At 38.5% G+C, this 18,295-nt stretch overlaps 1 protein-coding gene across 8 annotated transcripts in view; it reads right to left on the reverse strand.

Moving 5' to 3' along the window:
- OTUD7A (OTU deubiquitinase 7A) overlaps positions 1–18,295 on the reverse strand; it is a 154,042-nt gene that overhangs the window by 97,605 nt on the left and 38,142 nt on the right. For 6 of the 8 annotated variants that reach the window (XM_075045461.1, XM_075045460.1, XM_075045457.1 and 3 more), the window contains exons 2-3: positions 5,271–5,343; positions 4,563–4,668 (exon numbers count right to left, since the gene is read on the reverse strand). The gene's annotated coding sequence lies outside the window, so the exon portion shown is untranslated. Of the gene's footprint in view, positions 1–4,562; positions 4,669–5,230; positions 5,344–18,295 lie in introns of all 8 variants that reach the window. The other 2 variants (XM_075045458.1, XM_075045459.1) reach the window with 2 other exon arrangements.

Genomic DNA, 18,295 nt, shown 5'->3' on the forward strand with positions numbered 1-18,295 from the left:
TGGAATTGAGAGACTCATTTTTTTTTTAATCCAAATAAAATCCATGTTTTCCATTATTTCTTCCTGATTTTTTTAAAGTTTCACACTACCTGCAAGTTAATGACATTTTTCCAATCATCTTATTTTCAAAGTCTGTTTTAAGGCTTGTCAGTGCGACGTTTATGAAAGCTCAGAACTCTGCTGACAATTGCTCCAATGAAGACTGTAATGCCAGCAGCAGAACAAGGTTATGGCTCAGGCTTTAAAAGCACGATCTCCAATTTAAACAGAAAAGTTTAGTAGAAAAATACACCATCTCAAAGGCAGCTAATACCAGCACCTGCAAGATTGCCACCCAATAGTCTGCCCTAAACTCTATGATCAATGATGACTATTCACCATCTTTGCTACACAAATTTCTTATATTTAGAACAGATTGGGAAATATTAAAAGTATTAAAAATAATTCTTCTGAGGTATGAGAAGATTAATTAAAGAGTTAGCTACCTTAGAGGTTTCTTCTGTTTGAATTTCACATTTTTTTTTTTCAATTCCTTTCTAATCGAAATACCATGAACTTGCCATCACATTCCCTAAGTTTTGCTAGAAGAGCTGTCTTGATATTTTTGAGCTCTGCCTCCCCCATTCATCCATTCCTCATGTTCAACTTACATCATGATACAAGCTCATGTAATTCTGAATAATAAAAAAATAGACATAGAAATAATTCAACAGAAAGATTTTTATTTTTTTTAATCACTGCAAGTGGCTAGGGTTTGTATCTCTCTATTATCCAATAATGAAAAGGCCCTTCTGTAAAGCAAACTGGAAAACAGATGCTATGAATTTAACCATGAGAAACACTGCTGAATTCTCTGACATCTATAGGTCTCAAGTTTCAATACTGACTGATGTAGAATAAATAGTTACTAAAAAACGCTCAATAAGGTATAGCATGAATCAAGACACCTACAAGAAACTTAAGTACATCTACTTTAAAGCTAAAAGGCCTAGTAAGAAAGAGCTTTATGTTCTGTCTGATCTTCCAAATTCTATTCCTGACACTGGAGTGCGCTAAAAACCTCCTCTCCTCATACTTGCACTTTCTATTAACAATCTATATCTACCAACACAAATAAAGTATTTATGCAAAAATCTGCATAGCACTTATTAAAGCCATTCTGAAGGCATTAACACACCTTGATCAGTCAGACAGACCATCACAAATCCATGCAACTCTTGAAGGAGGCTCTGCAGACCAGCCTTATGACCAGCCAGTCATCAGAGATACCAGGGTAATAAGCATTATTCCTCTGAGCGGTTTCATAATGCTTGCCTCCTACCACACTGTACATTTTAGCAAAAACTGAACTGCACACCTTTCCATAGATTTGGCAATCCGCCTTTTCTGCTCAATAATGTGTTTCCTTATTTTCAGAACAGCATCCCATTCCCATAATATTCCCAGCAGCTTTCTAGATCCTCATCACAACTAACCAGTTTATAAATAAAAACATTTAGATGCACTTAAAAATTGTTTCTCCTTCTTACACTCCAGGCCCAATTCCACCTGGTTCTAAATCACCTCATGTATTTCTTAATTTTCATCTGATTTAGGTGCTTGCACTAGAGCAGGAAGCATGCTTGAGTGCACTTAATATTAAATAAGGCTTTCCTCATTGCTCCAGCTCAAGGAATAATACATGGTTAAAAATATAGTCAAATCATCGTTTATATGAACACCTTTTGGAAGTTGATAGAGCTCACAAATACTGGATAGGTTTGGGTTTGCAATGGATCCAATACAGTTAGTAGGTCCTAAGTACAGTATCATCTTATAAGGTGCTATAGACTACTATAAAGTTGACATGTTTCATGAAGTTGGTCACACTAAAGTTATCAAATTTCACACTGAGAAAGGTTAAAAAGAATTTCCCTTACAGTTCCCAGAATCATTCTTAGAATTTACAACAATAGAAGATATTGTGTTTGCTTTTGTTTAAATTAATTCTGAATTAACTCAAAACTGTCATATTTGTAGATGCACAAGTGCTCACGCCTATCTCCATGTGCAATATGTGGGAAGCCTCTGCCCAGAAGCTTGACCTGGTGCATCCTTACAAGGCACTGAGAAGACATGTGTGAGAATTGGGATAATATAGAAATGGGAGTCTAGGAAAACCTGAAGAAATGAAGGCAACAAAGAAGGGAAGCCATGAGAGACAATTATTGTCATGAGGAGTGGGGACAAAGGCAATGCACCTATAGCAAACTGTAGGCTTCATTAGTCCCCATTGCTGTTGAAAAAGTTGTTTACAGTGAATTTCAAACCCAAGGTTAAGCTTCAAAATTAGAAACAAATTAAATCCATTAAATAAAGACACCAAGGTAGATACATTTCCCATGCTGCAGTGCTATAGACTGTTAGAAGTTCTGTTAGGACTCCCTCACAATCCCAGTGAACAATGACAGGAAACATACATTTGCAGTAATGGAAAATTGATCTCTACTAGGTATTTTGTTATCCTGACATCCTTAAGCATTGAACTTTCATTTTATGATCAAAAAATTATTAGGATTCATAGCAGTGAAAAAAAGCAAGACCCCAGCCTCCAACATGTAGGGGGTAGGGAAACTCACAATAGCATTACCACTACTGTCCTGAGTTCAGCTGGGATAGAGTTAATTTTCACAAGAAGCTGGGAGGGGGCACAGCCAGGACAGCTGACTGGAACTAGCCAAGGGGATATTCGACACCATATGACATCATGCTCAGTATATATCTGGGGGAGCTGGCTGGGGAAGGGTTATGGCTCAGGAACAGACAGAGCACTGGGTTCAGGGTGGTGAGCAATTGCATTATGCATCACTCATTTTATGCATTCTTTTATTAGTATTATTACTACTTCTTCTCTCCTTGTGCTGTCCTGTTAAGCTGTCGTTATCTCAACGCATGAGGTTTTACCTTTTTCTTCCAATTCTCCTCCCCGTTCCGCCAGGGTAGGGGGAGGAGTGAGTGAGCAGCCATGTTGTGCTTAGCTACCAGCTGGGCTGAAACCACAACAGTCCTTTCTGGCACCCAACAAGGGGCCTAAAGGGTTGAGATAACAACAGATCTGACCAGAGCATGTTAAAACAAATTTGTTATACGCATTCTTATATTAGTTAAATAGTCACTGGTCACAATGTTGGTTCATTTGTTGGTTCACATAGTAGTGTTATGTAAGTTCTTATACGCATTATGTATTCCCTACGGTGATGTTTATCACCTCGGGGAGAGGGCTCCGGACTATCACTTTGCTGTACTGGGTAATGTCGATTTATGATACGATTACATCACTGGTCATGAGGTTAAGCTGGTACTTGTAGGTGGCATTGTTGTCAAGTCTGTATCTCGGGCGCCCTCTCTTGGAATTTATTAGTAATCGCACCCAATTTATGGGGAAGACAGATGGGAATAAATCATGACAGCTGCTCTTTATGAAAACGTTATAGAACACTTCATGCATGTCAAATATAACAACATCACAAAAAAAAAATTAGAGCTTCTGAAGTTCAAAAATATGCGCAGAAGTCTTCTATATCTATATGAGGATATTATAACACATTGTGCATTCTAGCAAAAAAAGTAGACAGATCTAAAATTTTAACACTGCATGGCCTCCAGGCCATGATTACCCCAATGGTATGCACAGCCAAAGATGCTAGAAGAATATCCTGGCCATAACTCCCTGTAGGTCAAATATAGTAAATGCAAGAACACAGAATTTTCATTCAGTTCTCTTGCACGTAAGCATTATAATACAGTCTTTTTTATATCCTCAATCTGGTATTTTCATTCAAGATCCCTGCTTTTAAACATTTTGCAGAATCAACATGGCTCACTTAATCAGCAGTTTTTTCAAATGTTCAGCTGAACACAGCCATGCAAGTGTGGTGCCAGGAATTTGACTTGCTGTAACCTTTTGAACCTCTTGAAAGGAGATTCAGGATTTTTTTCTTTCCTTCTGTGCTCATTTGTTCAATACGTACATGTCTCTCAAAACATTAATGAGCTTAGTTAAGAATGTGCCTGTAAGGTGTGCAATTACTATACTATTAAAAAAAAAAAAACAACCAAGGAAGACAGATTAGTTTAAAAAGCATTATTAATTTTGAGTTCCTGCACTTTATTACAATTATTTAGAAGGTATTTAGCAACTCAAAATTAAAAATCTAGTTCCCATGTACTTAATTTTCAGCATAATGTTCAAGACAGACCCTGTGGTGTCAAATCAAGAATACAGACCACAGTTTCTCATATTTCTCTCATGTACATGGTAGAAAGTAATTATTTTCAGCTCCATTTAGTTTGCTGATTTAACTTATTGAGGGTCCCCTCAAGCAGTTCTGTTGACCTAATGTGGCAAGGAAGAAAAAAGCAGTAGGGAAGAACTTCTCAATCCAGCACTGCTGCCAAGGAAGTGTTAGGTGTAACATACTTCCAGGGAAGGAGAAACATCTGTGTGAAAAGTTTGGTTTAAGCAATGTATTTAGCATCACTGAGAAATCCTGTAGCAGAAGCAGGGACAAAATCCAACTCACCATGGTAGGTTCTACTTGCAGAAATGTCCCTTCTCTCCTGCATGCCCTATCTCATTTTGGTGAAGCAAATGAGGCAGGCATCCACACCACTAAACCCACTTTCTCCCTAGAAAAAGGGCAGAGAAGTCAGCAAGTAAATGGCAATCTACAGCAGCTGATAATCAGCTGAACACCACTTATTTAGCAAATGTATTGTTCAGTTTACTATCCTTATCAAGGTTATTACTATGGGGATCTTCCATTTAAGTCTCACAATGGGTTGCACCATGTTATTATAGAATGAACTGTTAAGAAATACAAAAGCAAAGAACTAAGCCCAAAACAGAGCTGCAGTGACAGATCAACTGCTACAGCAGTTTAACATGGCAATGATATGAATGGGTTTAGGAACTTTTTTAGCATCCAAGCTTTAGGAAGCACAGATAAAGATTCATTTAATGAGTAACACTGCATCACCCATCAGCTCTATGTTGCCACAGACAATAGGCATGCTGTTAGCTTGTTAATAATTTTAGTTGGTTTCTTTGGTTGGCTACACTTAATTGTTGTCAACCAGAAAACAAATTAAATTCTTGTTTTCTTTACAAGGCCCCTATGCTCAGCATTGCAAAACAACTAAATGACAGATGCTAATTTGGGGGGTGGAGGGGATGTTTATAGCTACTTACAGGAATGAGGGAGGTAGGCCCCTGTTTCTAATATGTTTACCTATTTAGGAAGGCAGGAGGCAACTGTCCAGCTGATTTTACTTCTGATTCTGAAGCTCTGCAGTATCATGTGCCTGCGAGAACAGAGAGAAGACCAGAATATGTTTTACTGTTTTACTCCAAAAGTGACACTGTAAAGTACTATTCTGCATCCATTTATCATTCCCACTACACACCCTGATCCTGGAATCTTTATCTGCAGCGCTATCGTGGAGAAATAATTTCTTCCTTTCTTCCAGCTTTGACCATTCCCAAGATGGTTATAAGCACTTCAGTATCTCACTGATGAGATCACAATAGTTTTTTCCATCAGGAACTTCAGCCAGAGCCCAATCCAATTCAGATTAGGCAACAGAAACATTCATTATCAGAGAGACAGAAAGCAAGCTTTTTGGAGGGAAACATTGCCTGACCACTGGCACACGTTAACCTAGACATAAGGATTCTAAAAGGTAACTTGATAAACCCAAATGGGTTTATCAAATGTTTACAAGATTGAGATCGCTTTGCCATCGCAGAGCTATATGTACATTAAATGACAGCTTCTTAGGACTGCAGCCCCCTTATTGTTTGGTTCAGAGAAACAAAGGCAATATACCTTAAAATCCAGTTTAGAGGGCTGGTTTTCCACCAGTTTGTACATTCCATGTCAATGACAGAACTGGGTAAATTATTCCAGCTGATCCAGTGTATGTAGTCCCTTTCTAGTTACAAAACATTCATTTGCAGATAGAGATCTACTGATTTTGTTCAACAACATGTCATACGATTTAAAAAACAAACAAACAAACAAAACCCCCAACAACCAACAACAATAAAGCATTGCAAATTGATCTACAAGAATCCTCAACATTAATTAAATTAACCATGAAGCATAGACCCAAGTGGTTTAAAGAGCTATATGATAACATTTTGCTTCCTGAATGGATATGTGAGTGTGTTGTAGTTTATCTAGCTTTTTATCTGGTTTACCTGTTAAGAGAGCAAAAATGATCAGCACATACTCTTCTTTTAAAGCTTGTTTAGTGATACTCTGCCCAAATATCATCCTTTCTGACCATGACTAAAGTTTGCTTCTCTATTAGTCTGAGTACCATTAATTAAGATCTTAAAACATTATATCTTCTGAAGTTTTTATGGCTATCATACTTGCTTTCTCCCAATTCTTTGAATTTTTTGTTCCTCCTAGTTATAACATATTACACTTTCTTCTCTATATACAATTTGTTTTTTCTTACAAATTCATATATATATTTATATTCACTTGTGTATTTATGTACACAAACCCACATATTTGTTAAATACATTTATTTTTATTAAAAGACAAACAAACTCTCTTTTCCACTTTCCTTCTCCACACCCTCAGCTATATTTTTCCTAGTATATGTTGTTGTACAAATTTATTTCAATATAATACACCTTCACTGGTCATTTTTAAAGCCATAAGACGCTATCTGCTTTTCAGGTTCAGTTGAATTTTCACCTGGTCAACTCGTGTCAGCCACCTAGAAGACTAAGTTCATTTTTCTGTGAAATTCCCCTGAAACGGGAAAATAGCTATGGTAACCTGACCAGAAAGAACTAAATATCCTCCATATTCATACATAGAGTATTTGGAACTGTTAGTGGTCACAAAAATAACATATTTAAGGTGTTTTACAGATGTCTACTGAAGTCCATAGGCAAAACTGTACTTGCATTTTTTACAAAATCACACCTTTGATTTCCAGCGTTACAAGAAACAATCCAAAATGCCAAATTAAGATAGGTTTTTAAAAGATTGTCCAAATACTTTTTTCACTCTTGCTGAGATCTTTATTTCAGACTTCTAGATTGAAACATAACCCACACTTCAATTTCACCGTAGTATTTATATTGTTATGTGCAGATTGTACAAGTACACATAATTATGCTAAAATTCTCGTAGCCAAAGAATGGTGCTCAAGATCTTTGAGTTTGTCTGATTCCTTTCCACCAGCAACATTTCATTCACAACACACATTACAGTCACACATACAAATCATTGAGAACAAGTGGTGCGTCAGTAATGCTGTTGGTGGAAACAAAAAGAGCGCCCAAGCCTGTTGTGCTGTTCTGATGCCCTCACATCCTGCTGAACTGCTTGACACTCACAAAACTCAATTAACACTTCTAGAAACAGCACACATGGAAGAACTACTCAGAGTATCACTGTCCACCAAAGTGTCTTATTTGTTCCTCTGAAGTGCCATTAAAAACAGCTGTTATAATTGCATAAGTTAAAAAATAGCCAGAACAGAGCTCTCTCTAGATAGCAAAAACATGAAGTTAAGGAATACATAAGAAACCGCAGAGAAAAGTCTTTCCTGGTTACTTTGCCTCCTGCTAAAATCATCCTGGACACTCGCATGCATCCATTGGGTAATAAAACAGATAGGAGAATGAGAGGAAGTATATTGGTCTCGTCTTAATTGGTGAAATACACTCAACAGCGCAAGCAATGGACAAGAAGACACAAAACTTGTCTTTCAATGCAGAGGCCATAGCAAAAGCCAAAGTTATCTATGATTGTGAACTACAGACTTAAATGAAATTCTAACTGCCAATATAAGCAATTAATTTGACCTTAGTATTCAATTCTATATTGTTATTTAATGAGTGTCAAAATTATTCACACATAATGAAAGAAAGACAAATTACACTGGATTGACACTGAAACAATCACAAGAAAGTTTTTATGGAAAGAACATCATGCATTTCCAGTAAGTTCCTATAAAGGTAATTAATGCTTTCAAAATTCAGTCTGTGTCTTGTTTATGGCATAACCAAAATGTGACAATCTGTCACTAATGAGTCATGGAGGTTTTGGTGTAGTAATACCTTAACATGATTACACTCTAATAAGTACTGTATGTTCTCACATTTGATTATGTGATACATATTATCAATATATTAATTATATTACTGTTTAAGCTCAGATTTATTATTCTATCTCTGAAAATAAAATAACAGACACTTCCAGTCGTGCAAGATGATAGTTACATGTGTTTTTTCATTAGCCCAAAGAAACATACCTACTGAAGATTTCCAACTTCAAAATGCAAACAAGGACCTTTGTGAACAATTTTATTCTGATCAGTTCCATCATGAAAGGCTGCAACTGGCCAGTACAGGAATACTGGAAGTGCCCACATTGGAGGTTTATGGCAGACCTCAGGTTTTGTCATATGTACTAAAGTAGTTTTTGCAAAAGCTACTGTATTCGAACGCTGACAGAAACAGTATCACCAAGATCTTGGAAAGTTTTCTATACATTCCCTTTAGCTCTCAATAGCGTGTGTCACTTTGAGGCAGCAGGTTTTTTGTCCAAAGCTCTAATTTAAGATATGATAAACCTCTTGGTTATGTTTATCGCTGCTGACTTTTAGCATTCATGGTAATAGCATGAAGTCATGGAAAACACAGCAATTGTTTGACTGCTCAAAAGCTAAAGACAACTTTTTACAATAGAAAATTCTCTTTTAATTAAAAGACCTTATATACAACACATACTTCTTTATCACATAAAGCAGCAGAGACACTTTTCCAGGCCCATGCTAGAAAGCTACCAAATCTAAACTCCCAAGTTTATCAATTAGCTACATTCATTTTCTGAAATAAAATAGCTAAAATATGAATTGAACAAACAATGGATGTTATCCCCAATCTCCACATATCTGCTTTATCCTACTTTCCCAGCAAAACAAGCCTGTACTGACTGAAAGATGATGCTACAACCTAGTAGCTTTAAAAGATGGATTCCTCTTCCTTCTCTGAGGCACTGGTTTGGGCCACTTGGTGCCATTTGCTCCGATACCCAAGTGGTCTGTGGGCCACTTCAACTCACTCAGCTGACAAAAAAAAACCTGCTATTTTTTTTTTTGTCTGGAACAATTTTGTGCTGGATTGAATCAGCTCACAGAAGGGTCTGTAAAAAAACCATGGCCAGAATAAAGTAGGCAACATGAAGGAAGTGGGGTAAAGAATCTCTTTTCTTCAGTGCCAGTGACCTTTCAGATTAGCTCTCCTCTTTTGTAGATCCACAGCTTCCACGTACTGCAGTGGAGGCTGGCCCACTGCAATTGTACTTAGAGCAGAAGTGAAGTCTGCTCTGCAGTGCTGGTGCTCTGCTGGCCCTAGGGAGCACACAGGTACCTTCTGACATGGTGACAGCTGGAAAACCAGCCTTCACCTTTAAAAGTATAAAAGTAACCTGGGTTGGAGCTTAGGTTTGAGGGCGTTAGCATCATGTTGTACACAGCTTGTGTTTCAAAGACATTTCCAAATACGTGTCTGCACATTTCTTGGCAATCTTACAAATAAAAGTCCATGGAAATAGCACCAACCCTACCTGTCCTAGAAAACTGGGGCAACAAAAGTGGATTGGAACATCCTCCTTTCCTTCAACAGCCAAGGAACATTCCACCAAGAGTAAGAAAGACTAAATTGTTTGATTGTCTAGCTACACATCATTAAATTAATCTGACTCCTCTGTGCTGTCAGAAATGCAGCCAACTACTCTCACTAAGTCTCTGTAAACAGGACTGAGAAATACAAGATCATAAAACTTGTTTTTATCTCCCCAATACTGTGAACACCTACACTTTATTGTACATATTCATTTTTTTAAAACACCATTGAATAAGTAGCTCTTTTCTTCCTAGCCGTTGAAAGCTCAAAATTCTCAATTAAATGACTTCTAAAGGTTTTTTGCAAGTTAAAAATGGTATGGGTCTAAATTGAACTCCAGAAGTAGATCTTGACTACATAACTATCTGTACACTTGCATTAAAACATCTTAAGAAACAGGAACCAGAGGAACTCCAATACTAGGAAAACACTTTGGAAAAAAGGGTTGTATTTTATACTTAAAGCACCTAGCCTAATGAACTCATACCACTTCTGTTTAACTTTATGAAGAAAATGGTTTTGGTTTTTAAATACAAAGTAGTCTGATTTCACCTATTAGCTCAATAAAAGCTCATTCTGTAGCCTCACTTTCATTAAAGAAGTAAGTTTCAGGGAACAAAAATTATGTCACATTTCCACACATACAAAAACCCTGAGACATGTAATTCAATTTTTAGTTATTTTTCTCTATGTAAACCAGTCATAGGACTTCCAAATTACTTTCTGAAAAATGCTCCTCACCCCCCCCCCTTTTACAGTCAGAAAATGGAAACAAAAACCACATAAAATGATCAAATTCAGATTACCTGTAAACTAAAATATTAATCTTGTAAAGAATATTTAGTATGGTATGTCCTGGCTTTTTGTTAGCACGTGAATTCACTTTTTTATTACAAGCTCTCAAGAATTGTACTGTACCCTAAATCACAAACATTAAATTCCAATTCTAAGGTGGTTTTTTTTTCCTCTCATATCACCATCAGTACTAACATACTATGTTAAAGTACAGTTTTCATTGTGAATAATACAAAGTCAGCAAGTGCATCGATGTAGGTTTCAAAATAATTATCATTTGGCTTAATATAGGAAAAGGTTACTTTTTAAATCAAGTTTTCATTTATTTTGTCCAGAATTTAGAAGAGTTTAAACCCATACAAATCTATGTGTATGATTAGTTGTACTAACGTCATTAGACTGCTAACATAAAAGCAAACACCTAGTCACCAACATGGCAATGTGTTTCTGAGATCTTTTGGAACACAGGAAGAAATCCTAACTTCAGTGAGGTCAGAGAAAGTTTTCCATGAACTTCACCTATAAACATCCTTTAAATACTGTGAACTCTGTTACTAAGCAAACAAAAATTTCAGGGGAAGATCAATCAATACATCTCATCTTTAAACAATGCTAACAGTAACTGACTTTTACCCGTGGATTCTCACTTTTCATGGTTTTAAAACTTTCATAGTAGAATGCGTTTCAGTTTAAAATATATACAAAACATATTTCTATATGTGTATGTATGTGCATATATATAAAAAATCTGCCTTGCTTGTTCATTACCCTTTCCCATGAGCCTCTCAGACTTTGGTACAAGATGACAGATCTTGAACTAGTGCCTAATCACTAGTTATTTTCACTAATCAAAGTCACTAATAAAAGTTTCTAATCATAACTCTTTTCTATCATACTCCATTATGGGAATACAAAGTTATACCTTTTACTTATCTAAAAGTATGTCCTTCATTCATTCCTAGGTAGAAGATGAATGGCTTTTATCTGAAATGTATCTTAATTTCTGATGATTTCTAATTAACTTCTCTGCATTAAGTTTCTGAGGAAAAGCTATTTTTAAATTTTACACACATGCAAAAAACCCACAACAGTAACTGAACAAAGCTACATTATGAACTTCCTCTGAAAGCTATCAGCAGAGTAATTTACAAGCATACACAGACACTTCAGTAGTGCACTGTTAGAAAAACCTGTTGCTAGAGAGCTGTACAAACTTTAGCAAATAAATGGAGTGCATTGTAATTGCAAACTGAGCTACCCTCTTCTAAAAGAATACAAAATGCAAGCAATTCAAGTTACTCTTGCACTTTACACCAACCACCCACTTTGCTGACTTTGCAGGAAAAAACACAGCCATAGTTTTACCCTTCAAGACTTCTTTACAACACTTCCATCAAGTTCATAGGGACAGCTTCACCTTTACAAACAATAAATGCAATTTCACTTTTAAAAGAATCATACTTTATTAACTATAAGCCACACCTCTAGATACAAAACCTGACAAGCTCCATAGCCCACTAATGAAGAGTAGTACTATACCATATTTCAGAGTATCTGATCAGGTGTGATAGGACCTTTCTGGTCACTACTGGATGAGGAAATATAATGCATAACTAGAGCACGCAGTACACGCTGATGCCTAAAGACTCATAGCATAAAGCTCAGCCTCCTATTGATTTTAGCTTAATCTCATGAGACCTATTTTCATTTAAATCCTACTTCACCAAATAAGGCCATTTTCCAGTTGCTACTCTCTTGACAATGCAAAAAAAAAAAAAAGATTGACTTGGAGGTTAGTGAGAGCTTACTGTAAAAACTGGGAACCTGCTACTGCTTTATATAATCATGGAAGCATTGTTTCTCTTCAATCAGCTTCTTAGAACTGAGGATTGAGCGAGAAGAAAGGCAACTAGGGCCTGCGTTGTCGACACTGTATGGCTGAGCCATGGTAATTTCAACAGACTGTATTCAGAGAGCTACTTGGTTTGCCACCCATCTGCACTTCTTACCAGCAGCTTCTCAAGGGTGAGGGGTGGGCGGGAAAAAGAATGGAGAGCATCAAAGACACTGAAACATGCAAAAGTCTGTGCTTTGCTACGTGATTACTTCTGCATCGTGAAATGCCAGCAGAGCAAATCTGACCTCTGTAAAAGAGAAGACGATTAAGGAAAAAGAAAAATGACTAGGGGAAATTCTCCATATGATTTAATGAGGTGGGGGAGGGATAATATATTTTGAACCATAGGCAATAACTTTTTGTCCTGGTTTCAGCTGGAATAAAGTTGATTTTCTTCCTAGTAGCTGGTATAGTGCTATGTTTTGGATTTAGCGTGAGAATAATGTTGATAACACACTGATGTTTTAGTTAGTATAAACACTGCTTAGCAACAAGTCAAGGACTTTTCAGCTTCTCATACTGTCCTGCCAGCGGAGACTGGGGATGCACAAGAAGCTTGGAGGGGACACAGCCAGGACAGCTGACCCAAGCTGGCCAAAGGGATATACCATACCATGAGACGTCATGCCCAGTATATAAACTGGGGAAGTTGGCCAGGGGACACCGCAGCTCAGGGATCGGCTGGGCTTCGGTCAGCAACTGTATTGTGCAGCACTTGTTTTGTATATTCTGTTATTATTATTATTATTATTATTATTATTATTTTCCCTTCCTTTTCTGTCCTATTAAACTGTCTTTATCTCAACCCATGAGTTGAGATAAAAACCCACTTTTTTTTTTTCTTATTCTCTCCCCCATCCCACTGGGGGTGGGGAGTGAGTGGCTGTGTGGTGCTTAGTTGCTGGCTGGGGTTAAACCATGACACTGTTCTATCACTCAAAATATGTATCTATAGCGCAAATGCCAAAGAAGGTTTTCCAAAAAATAATTACTAAAAATCTCTTGTTAGAGGAAGACAAAAAAGAATTAAACCATCTTTCTTGTTTTTCAGAGATGCTCCAAGTGGAAAACATGATGATTATATGATGAGCTGTCGCTCAGCTACAACCCACTCAGTTCTATTACTGCTCACTACAGCTGCTTTAACATTCAGTCAGCTCAGTTACCTTTTATATTCATTACATGTAGAATTCTCAAATGTCCCTTATCACACATGGCAATCCTTGCCCTCGGAGTCCAAACTGATTTGAGCTCTTTTTGCTTCTTTGGAATTTAGGACAGAATTGTGAAAGAGAGTAGGAACCCTGTTTCCATATCATTTGAATTCCTGCCCAACACACATTTTTCTCTGCTGTTCCTTTTGCTCTCTAGAAGACTGAGGTTATATGGTACAGTGCACCATTTGCATATCAAAAGCAACTGCACTTTACACAAAAATGAAAAGCAGCCACTTTTCTGGTTTCAGTGACTAAGAGCTTAAGACATGAAAACAATTTCCTTCCCCTGAATCTGTAACTCCAAATTCAGGTGTAACTCAGTTCATCAAGACTGGTTCAGATAAGTATCTTAAAAATGCAGAAGCTCCCCCACTGCCACTGCTACCTGATACTTATTTGCCAAAGACAGAGTTCATTTTCTTTCCAAACCCTTTCCTTCCAGAGCAGCGAGACTTCACTGTCTTACCTGAAAGAACATAATTAAGAAAAACATGCAAACAAGTTCAAAGATCATAAAGAAACAATTCTTATTTAACTCAAGTTGTATATAACTTGTCTGAATGGCACTACTCCACGTACTGGGGTATTTCAATGTCTTTTTTCAGCTGGCCACCATGGCCTCAGATGTGTCAGATTTTGTTATTAAAATAAGCAGGATGACTCCCTGCTCTACCGTATACAATCTAACAGAAGAACATATGTACAGAACACTATTCCAGGTTACTCTAACTTCATGCTAAGGTAGCAACCCGACCTTGCCTTAAGTTTCTACATGGAGATGCCTTTTCTGAAGCAAAATGTCCAATGCTTGTGTTAAGAACATACACACACACTATTAGTACACAATAGCTAGCACACCATCAACTCTAAGCTAACTTGTGACCTTCATCAGGCTCCAAGAGACACAGCCTGGATGCTACATTACTGCAACCTGTTTTTCTCAACAGGAGGCCGAAGTTATTCAAGCACAAGCATTATTACCTGCTAAAGTTCAACATGCCCCTAACTGTATCACACCTAACCTTTCTGCCCTGAATACATCAGATCAGCCTGCACTAACCTAAAACCAGCATCTACCCTCCAGAAAGCAGACAGGCAAATAAATACATAAATACAAAGAAATTCGTAGTTCTGTTTCTGGGAAAGACCCTTCCTGCACCTTCGTATGAGTCTGTAGCCTAGTGCCTGGCATACTAACAAACAGGTGAGACTAAAGATACAAGCTACAGTATACTTGTGAGGCACAATAACTGGCCATCTATATGTTGTTCCCCTACCTTCTTACTGATGGTCACATACCTCAGGTAGATGAGTGCATAAAGGCTTTAAATGGGGTAAGAGAGGGGTGCAACCATGACCCCTCTCCCCCATAACATGACTGTGATTTGTGACATCAATTTTAATGACTTCCCTGCCTAGAAATGTACCTGGCCACCCACACACCCTAGACAGAATGATGAGGTGGGAACAGTAGAATGAATGACTCAAATACCAGCTGTTTACCACAGCGCCTCACTACTCCCAATATCAACAGTAGTGGGTGGTGTTTGAGCTTGACCCTGCCAAATCCCTCTTCAACTACTTCCCACCATTAGAAATGGTGATGTGTTTCCAAGTTCTGCCATGAATGCATTACCGATTTCATGAAGAAGACCTGTCTGCTTGTCGTGGTTTAACCCCAGGCAGCAACTAAGCACCACACAGCTGCCCGCTCACTGCCCCCCGCCCCGGGATGGGGGAGAGAATCAGGGAAAAAAACAAAACTCTTCGGTTGAGATAAGAACAGTTTAATAGAACAGAAAGGAAGAAACTAATAATGATGATAATAACAATAACAAAATGACAATAATAATAATATAAAAGGATTGGAATATACAAAACAAGTGATGCACAATGCAACTGCTCACCACTTGCCTACTGATGCCCAGTTAGTTCCCGAGCAGCAATCCCCCCCAGGCCAACTCCCCCCAGTTTATACACTGGGCATGATGTCACATGGTATGGAATATCCCTTTGGCCAGTTTGGGTCAGGTGCCCTGGCTGCGTCCCCTCCCAACTGCTTGTGCCCCTCCAGCTTTCTCGCTGGCTGGGTATGAGAAGCTGAAAAACCCTTGACTTGGTATAAACACTACTTAGCAACAACTGAAAACATAACTGTATTATCAACATTCTTCTCATACTGAACCCAAAAGATAACACTATACCAGCTACTAGAAAGAAAATTAACTCTATCCCAGCTGAAACCAGGACACTGCTTCAGGTGGTTTAAAAGAAAAATAGCTAGCAGACAATTCTTACACTCAAGAGAACCATGCTGTATTATGAGTACACTGGATTACACACTAATTTGACTTGTACCAGCCAGTCAAGCTAGCTTATCATTCATGAGTCACCTAAAACCCTTCTTAAATCTGCCAAGATAGCTGATCTATACATCTTCAGTTAGAGTCAGATCATTTAAAGAAATTGCACTGGATCAGAAACAAGAACCAGTATTTAAAATCAGTCAGTCTCAGCAAACTTCCTTCCATTTTTCATCTATTTCTCATTTAATAAAGCACACAGTGCAATGGCATGCTCATTTAACATAACAAAAAAGTGTTTATGAGTACATTGCTATTTGCATAAGAATCTTAATGTTAACCCATTTTCATTTTAAAATAAACTTTATCAAATTCTCAAACATATTTCTATGCTAATGTTTTGTGCCTCACATGAAGCCAACAGTCATGCCACTACTATGTTTTTACAGAGAAGTAACAGGATAGTGGATCCATAGAAGACTGAGAACTCAAATGCAGATGTAATGGGTTTGTATAGTGGGGTTTTGGTAGCAGGGAAGGGGCTACAGGCGTGGCTCCTGTGAGAAGCTACTAGAAGCTTCCCTGGCTCCAAGTCAGACCCACCACTGGTCAAGGCCGAGCCCATCAGCGATGGTGGTCACACGTCTGTGAGAACATATTTAAGAAGGGAAAATCTGCAGCAGAGAGGGGAGTGGAATGTGAGAGAAACCCCTACGCAAACACCAAGGTCAGTGAAGAAGGAGGGGGAAGAAGTGCATCAGAGGAGGCGATTCCCCTGCAGCCTGTGCTGAGACAGCAGGCTGTCCCCCTGCAGCCCATGGAGATCCATGGTGGAGCAGATATCCACCTGCAGCCTGTGGAGGACCCCACACCAGAGCAGGTGGATGCTCCTGAAGGCCGTGACTCCATGGGAAAGCCCGGATTGAAGCAGTCAGTGCCTGAAGGACTGCAGCCCATGGGAAGGACTGACACTGGAGAAGTTCGTGGAGAACTGCCTCCCATAGGAGGGACTCCACACTGGAGCAGGGGAAGAGTGAGGAGTCCTCCCCCTGAGGAATAAGGAGCAGCAGAGACAACATGTGATAGACTGACCCCAACTACCATTCCCTGTCCCCCTGTGCCACTGGCGGGGAGGAGGTAGAGAAAACTGGGAGTGGAATTGAGCCCGGGAAGGAAGGAGGGGTGGGGGGAAGGTGTTTTAAGATTTGGTTTTACTTCTTATTATCCTGTTTTGATTGATAACAAATTAAATTGATTTGGGGTTTTATTCCCCAAGTTGAGTCTTTTTTGCCCATGACCATAGTTGGTGAGTGATCCCTCCCTGTCTTTGTCTCAACCCATGAGCTTTTTGTTACATTTTCTCCTCCCCATCCCACCGGGGCGGGAGAAGTGAGCAAGTGGCCACATGGTGCTTTGCTGCTGGCTGGGCTTAAACTACCACAGCAGAGTAACAATACTATTGTCACCACTGTCTGTAATCCTTATAGGATTATAACTCATCTGGAACACTATAGTCCTTTATTGCACTTTCAGGTGATAATAGGGAGAACCTCCTAAAAGTGTTAGATGGACTTAGCTGATGAAGTCATACATCTTCTGGTGAATAAACAGTTCTCTCATTAATGGTTGCCAAAGCAGACTTGAATTTCTTATTAATTATTTGGAGAAAACTACACCCATTTTTCTATGAGGACTTGCTTTTGTGTGTTCTAGATCTGTGCTGATTCTTCCAAGACACTGAAAAGCCTACATCCTACACACATGGAAAAAAAACCCCAAAACAAACCAAAACCAAAATCAGGTGCTTGAGAACCCGGCTTCCCCATAGTCTGACTGGACTTGTTTGGTTGGAAAGAAGTATGAGAAAAGTAGCCATGTTTCAGTACATGTAGTCCTACTCTCTGGCAGTCTACACCAGACACAAATGAAGGAACAGCATCTTTCTATAAAACTTCATAAACCGGTAAGAGATAAAAGGCACACAGAACATAAATAGGTATTGGCACCTGGCAAAGACCAGTGTGATCTAAGGTAGCTTAGCTAACCACTGACAGGTTCACAAGACTAGTCAAATTCAAATCAAGGCTGACTGGATAGGCATGTGTTTAGAAGTGAGCATTTTTCACAGCTCTGTTTCTCATGAAGCACGAAGAAGAGACTTAAAATTCCCAATTCAAACAGCATATACAAACCTCTTCAAAAAGATCACAAGTCAGCTGTCAAAACTATCTTTTATGTCCTGCACCATCTTCAGTCCAATCCTGCCTTCCTGCCTGATGTATTCAGAGGTTGTTGCTGGAGTCGCTTCCTCTTGTCTGTCCTATTTAACTAATGTAATTCAATAGAATAAAATAAACTATTTCTCCAATAGCAGGAAGGCACATAG

Source organism: Buteo buteo, chromosome 13 (assembly GCF_964188355.1).
Source record: "Buteo buteo chromosome 13, bButBut1.hap1.1, whole genome shotgun sequence".
NCBI lineage: Eukaryota > Metazoa > Chordata > Aves > Accipitriformes > Accipitridae > Buteo > Buteo buteo.